General features: G+C 38.0%; 1 pseudogene across 1 annotated transcript; it reads right to left on the reverse strand.

The window, feature by feature from the left end:
- Positions 1–4,208: 4,208 nt before the first annotated feature.
- On the reverse strand, positions 4,209–4,606 carry LOC104413330 (annotated as a pseudogene). The gene has a single exon (XR_719966.1). The product of XR_719966.1 is annotated as a serine/threonine-protein kinase DCLK1 pseudogene (transcript).
- Positions 4,607–7,210: the final 2,604 nt, after the last annotated feature.

Below are 7,210 nucleotides of genomic sequence, written 5' to 3' on the forward strand. Positions count from 1 at the left end.
AGAATCTGCTCCAAGATTTTGCCAGGCACACGTATGCATATGAATCTTTCCAGCCCACCAATTCCCAGCTGCTGAGGTAGACATGATTTAGAAGAAAGAGCATTAGCTCTAATGTGCATCAGGGACCATGTCAATCAATTCCTACAGTCTGATCTGGCCAGGCTTCTCACCAGCACCGTTGGAGTGGGTGGCAGAGTCAAGGAGGCAGCAATAGTAGCAGGTAGAAGAGGGAAAAGTTGAGTTAAGAGGAATGAGGTGACAGTGGGAGTAGCAAGACCCACATGTAAAAAGAGTCAGGAACCTTGTCACAGTCTGCCTGCCACTTTAGCAAGGATACACTGCCTTTTGAACCCTCCTCTGGCAGGCAGCTTCTCTGCTGCCTGAAACACAACTGCCTACCTCCAACTCGCAAAAGCCTTCCTGCAGACCTCAGGTGATCTATCATCTCTTCTGCTACTGCAGTGAGGTTCACCTCTCCCAAGAGTTATCAGCCAGTTAGAGCCATTACCAGGTTTTAAATATGGTATATCTCTGCTCTTTCAAACCGCTCCTTCAATGATGACTGCAGCTCCAAGATAACCCCCAAGACACATTTTTTTTTTTATTTTTCAGATTATTCCTGAAAATTATTTTTGCCATTATGCCTACACAAAACGTGCTCACACACATACAAGTCTTTACAATAGTTTGGCAGTGCACCCAATATTGACATGTGACAATATTGCTCCTCAGTACTCTCTCAGCCTTGTGGTTTGGGGTTTTTGATTTGTCTTTTGATTGCCAGTTCTCTGCTGGAGGGTTCATCTTTTGTGGTAGGTATTGTGGAAACCTAAAATGATTCTGGTTCATATCCAAGACTCTGAGGTAATATTATAATAAAAATTAATGAGAAAGGGATACAGTTATGGCTATGGATTGACTGTGTGGTCTTTGTTCCACATAGCAGGACCCCAGGAGTAAAAACAGTAAATAATACTCTTTGTTTCAGAGTTATACTACTCATTCTAATCTATTACTTTTCTTGATATACTGTTCAGTGATAATTTTTGGTTAAGACCCATGAGTCTCTGCCTTTAGCTTTAAAGATAGTATACTTTTGGAAAAGCAAAAGACATTTAGTTTTTTCCTTAGACTTTGTTTATAGCTATACTATTTAGCTTTAAGAACAACTTTGTCTTTATTGATTCTACATGCTTAGATTGCATGTCATACCTAGGGAATAAAGTCATGTCACATTTGGAAACAATTCTTTAAAGGTAAGAGGGTCCTGAACACGAGGTCTGACAAAAAAATGTAACATGAATCCCTTTCATTTTTTCCTTCATCTAAGGTAGACAACAGAAGTTACACAGCATGTGAAAATTTGCAGCAGTACACCCTCCTTGTTATCAAATTCCAACAAATCTCACATATACCACGTCTTAAAAGACAAACCAACCAACCTAGGGAAATCATTAGTTTTTCAAATAAAGGGAAGACGTGTCCATGCCCCTCAAAATAATCTACAACATCAGCCATGCCAGCTCTGAATTCCATGCAGGACAGAACTAAATATTACTGAAGCAAAACAGTTCCTTTACAATCTTTTTCCTTTGGGACTATCTTTCATGCAGTTCTATGTATTTAGCTCTGAGATGAAAGACAGTGACTGCTGTCTTGTTTCCCCCAGGAGCTAGTTGCTTCTCTGTCTTCATGTACCATATAGGAAGGTAAAGAGTACAGGAACATCTTCACAGACGTAAAGACAAAAAAACAACACCTTACACATTTACCTTACAACACAATCACTAAAATCAGTGTCCCCTTCCCCCAACAAAAAGAAAAAAGTCATCTAAATTTGTAACAGTCTCATTAAATGGATTCATACAGTAAGGGAATAGTCTCACCATGAAGAAAGCAATACTTCATATTTCAATAGTTTGAGCACAAATGTCATTTGGCAAGAGGCAAAAATCAAGTGATTTTCCAGCTATTTAAACACAAAGCACAGCTTCAAGCTAATTAATGCAGTACCAGACTAGCCAAACTCTAATAAATTTGTACAGTAAAGAGTGAAAGGAGATTATGTAAAAACAATCACTGAGCTAATAATATATAAACCTGTACTGTACAGTGAAGCTCTATGATGGAAACAACAAAATAACCCATCTCCTTTATACAAATAGACAGAAGCCGCCTTTCAGCTGGAAGAAGGATGTAGATCTCCACTTGCACTCAAAGAGTGACTTCTGCAAATCCCACAGCGTTACTAGCACAAGAAAATAAGACTGTCCAACTGGAACTATACACAGGAAGGGAGATGTGCTCATTGAAAAGATAAGGAATAAAGTCCCACAGAACTAAAAGAAATCCCAAAGTCTTTCTTTAAAATATACATGCCACTGTAGTCATTCATTTTGACTGATTTATAAATGTTATCATTCTTTTCTAGGATGCCAAAATAAACCAGTCTTACAGGTTGCTGAATTTATTTGTGCATTCACTTCTTTCATTTCAAAAGCTGGTTCTGACTGGCAGTGAAAGACTCTGCACTGATGCAACATTAGCATCAATGATACTTGCTTCTTGACAAGAATACCAATCAAATGAGAGAATAAAACATACAAACACTGTTTTTAAAGAGATGTTGATTAATATTGGTGTTTCCTCCCAGAAATTGATTTTCTGCACCAATTAAATACTGTCCTGACAAATACAGTTCTAACTTTGCCCTAGAATTCATAACATTGATCTTAGACCAGTTTCATTTCACTAAGTTTGTTGTCCTAACCCCAAAAATCCTTACTTACATGGGTAATCCTACCACATGAATTTTCTTTTTGAGCATCTTCATGTTGTCTCCAACTCTCCTTTTTATGCAAGTGAGGCTATCAAGAATATTCTTTTCATAAAGCTTCTTACAAAGCTTTCCTCTACTATGACACCTAAAGGAGACAACTCAATGGTGGCCGAACACCCGCTATGCAAAGATCTGCTCCTCTTTCAGGATTTTTATTCATCATTAACCTTTCCTTCTTCTCTCCCCACTTTAGCCACCTTCTGATTCTCTCATTACATTCTGATACTGCAAATTCTCTTACCCAATGCTAAAAATGATAATCACAAAAAAATAACAATCTCTGTTACAATTCTAAATTGGCTGTCCAGTGGCTTTGCAGGTTTGCCCACAATACAACAATGAAAACATTGTTCCACCTTTATTTTCTTTGAACACAGTCAAGCACCTGCATTTGAATTTTACAGACAAAAAACAACTTTGGTTATGGCCATGTGCTAGTTAATGCTTTCAGACTTTATACAGTCTCATGTTTTGTACTAGAAGCTACTGCCTACTCACACAAAAAGAAACCCGCTGAAAGCCAGAGGCACTTTCTGTTGGAAAAGCTACTATAGCAACTTTCAAAACTTGTAAAAAGTATTATTAATAACCTAGGCTTACTATGCAAATTGATTATCGCTGACAGCTTCTTTTGCCAACAAAACTATCAGTGAAGGAGTGATAATTTCGGTGTCAATGGACAAATTGGAGTCTCTAGTGTTTCACAGTAACCAGGACCTGTCAGTTCTGACCAAACGACTAGTAATGCTTCACACTGCAGGTACATGAGCCTTATTCAAAACAAGGTAAGGATGCCGGTGGACTGGGGAAGAGGAAAAGGGAAATGCTACAGGGGAGAAAAGTTTACAGTCTACTCCATGGCTACAAAACTACTTTTTTAACAGGTTACCTACATTTATGCTACTCCATGAGAGGAGGGTGTTTTACTTAAGGCATATTTACTTGTAGGGAAGAGTTGGACCTTTTCACTAGGTAGACACAGACTTTAAAAGAAAAAAAAAGGAAAGGGATAAAATCCATCAGAACTTTACTTCATTTAAGTTTCATCAAGTTTAACTGACTAAACTCTCATCGGCATTGATAATTTTAAATACGCAAGTTCAAGAGAAGCAGCAGATGTGATCTTCAAGATATAGGACTATAAAGACTAGATTAACAGAAAGAGAAAGGTCAAACACTTTCAACAAGAGGGAAATAACAAGCAAGGCAACAATATTTCATAGCACACTGCAAGATACTCACAATTCTGTAATACCACTGAGGATCCTTTCTTTATCGATAAGAACAACAATACCATTACCTATTTACAGAAAACTTAACAGATTGACAAGCAAACACCAACTCAAACATAACTTTATGCCTCCAAATCTTACTGCTGACCTTCTACTAGCTGATCCAAGGAGGAAATCTTCTTGGAGCCATCAATCGTGTAGATTGTTCTCACTCCCTGGGGCAGATTCACATTGTCAGACAGAGTTCGGGTCAGATCAGCCAGGAGAGCTTCAAAGGACCTAAATCGGTCAGGGGAGATGGCATATACAATCCCTTTGAAATACCGGTCTCCATTACGGTAGAAACGAACTTTCTTGGCTTTTTTCTCAGAACTCAGGGTCTGTAGAGTGCGGGTTCGGTAAAAGCTGCAGTGGGCACTGTGAGTAGGGCTGGGCAAACCATTTACCCGGGACCCCCTGCCATATCGCTGTGCTTTATCACGCTCATCAAAATGCTCCAGCTCCATATCTCTCCCAAAGGACATGTTCAAGTTCAATCTGAGGGATGAACCAGAGAACAGAAAAAGTTTAAGAAACTTACACATTTTAAGGAAGCTCGCTTTGAGAATGCATGTTCTATACATGGCACTTACAAGGGACTGCTTTCCAGGTTGAGAAAAAAATGTATGAATGAAACCAGGCTACAGTCACACATTTGTTTTACAGCTACCTCTCTTGCCAGGCCATAAAACCTGGTTTATAAGTTAGGCTTGTATGCTGCATAGCAATGGCACTCATGAAACCAACTGCTAGTGATATGCAACATTAAAAGTGTTTGTTCAAATTCAGTAAGAACTGTGAAAATGAGGTGTCAAAGTTGAGCTACTGGGAAAAAAAAGATAACAAAACAAAACCAAAACAGTACATCAACTTTCTACTTCTTCTCGTGTTATATACAGACACTATTTGAATCCAGTCTACCTTCTAGACCATTCATCCCCACTGAATTGCTTGTTCCAGCTGTGATCTCAAGACGTGCCATTTCAGAAAAGCAACCAGTCACCAACAAGTAAGCAGTTAAGAACTTGTCAAGGGAATAGGTGTCAATGAGAATCAGGACTACCACTCAGTGGGTCAAGCCCACTGTGCAATAGTCCTTGCATGTTCCAAATACTGGTTAAAGCTTTGTAGTAAATTATTTCAGTTGTCCTTGTGTAAATACTTCGCATACACTGAAAAGCAGAAGTGCTCAAATGCAATAAAATAATAAAAGAAATATTAGAGGGAGACGGGAAATGAGTACCTTTCAATGAGCAAACTACTTCAGTGCTCTGGAACATTTGCAAGATGCATTATTAATATCCTAAGCTTAATACTCAAATTGAGTATTAGGCTGACAGCTTCTTTTGCCTGCAAAACTAACACCAAATGAGTGATAAATTCAGTGTTGATGGGTATATTATCAATTGGTGTCTCCCACGTTTGACGGTAACAAAAACCCATCAGCTCTGACCAAAATGATCCCAGCTGTTCAATATACATCACATATATGGAAGCTCACATGTTCTGAAATGAAATCAAGGAAGTAGACACTTCTGTTCCTTTTTACTACCAACACAAGACTGAACACTACAAGTTGCACATTAATCTTCATAAATAAACCAAAAATATGATAAAAATAGTATTATCAAAAGATCATTAGATTGAAAACACATTTCTTTTAATTTAGGAGACATCTACATTTGCATTGTCTGCAGAACAGCAAAGCACAGTAAGTTTATTTATAGCACATACACACAGACCTAATTTAGAAGTGGCCTCTCTCATTGATTTCCAATAAAAAGAAAAAAAATAGCAAGCACAAGCTTTGTTTCAACCACTCATAATTATGTGACCATGAAGAAGAAAAAAATATATTCAGACCTGTTGTAAAGCAATAGGAGGAAATACAGAAAGACTTAAGGATGCTCTTTAGCTTACAGAAGTTTGCATTAAAGCAGTGATTATACAGCTCGACCCTGATGCTGCAAAGCTGTAGAGGACGTGCTCAGCAACTTCACAGTGCTTGAGTGAAACAAGCACCTAATGCTAACCACTGCAAGTGTGGGGCCTTGGTGGAGATTATTTACCCTGATTTGGTTACAGCTCACAGCTTACTCTGTTACATTAGCACAGGATCATGTGCTTGTGTTTATATGCAAGATATGTATTTGTAAATACTTGAAAGGTACCTAAAATATGTAAACAGTACAGCATGAAGTGGTCATGGCACCAAGCCTGTCAGAGTTCAAGGAATGTCTGGATGATGCTTTTAGCCATATGGTTTAGTTTTAGGTAGTCCTGCAAGGAGCAGAGCATTGGATTCAATGATGCTTATGGGTTCCTTCCAACTTGAGCTATTCTATGATTCTAGTATATATTTGTGTATTATAAATATAAAAGAAAAACACTAATCTATATTTTTCCTCCTCAGTATATATATACACATACATACAGCCCACTTCAGTGAAAGAACACTTACTGTGGCATTTCACTGACGCTCCTCTACAGTTTAAATACAAAATATCACTCAAAGCTTAGAGTCAAGAACATACCACCAACATTTCCATGTTAAAAAAAATCATGTCAGTTGTTTTACTTCATTTCTAATTCCTATGAAAACCTGCTATTCAGATTTAACCAATCCTAGAACTCACAATTCAGAAACTGTATCTCAAGAGCCATGCCTGTGCCAAGAAAAATGAATTTTTCTTACGTCTGCTATTTCATTTGCTCAAACCATCTCAGACACAGACACACACACAAAAAAAAACCCACAACACCCCCCCAAAAAAAACCAAAAACCAAAAAAACCCAAAAAAAACCCCCCACAAGTTTACATGAAGATATACTTTTTTTTAAGAGACTTTCAGCCTTACCAATTTTGGATGGGGAAAGGTAGAAATGGGAGTTGCTGCCCTTTCTTCCACACACACACATATGCTTTAATCAATAATGGCTGTAATTCTCAATTACGCCCTTTAAAAGGGAAGTAGAGCCCCCCTTGAATACCACAGTCCTCCTATTTTGCAGAAAATTGCATTCAAATCACAAGACAAAGAAATCCCAAATAATTTGATCTGATCAGATGTTTCCGTTTGTGCGGGTATAAATATATATT

The sequence above is a fragment of the Nestor notabilis genome, unplaced genomic scaffold (assembly GCF_000696875.1).
Source record: "Nestor notabilis isolate BGI_N333 unplaced genomic scaffold, ASM69687v1 scaffold34081, whole genome shotgun sequence".
Lineage (NCBI taxonomy): Eukaryota > Metazoa > Chordata > Aves > Psittaciformes > Psittacidae > Nestor > Nestor notabilis.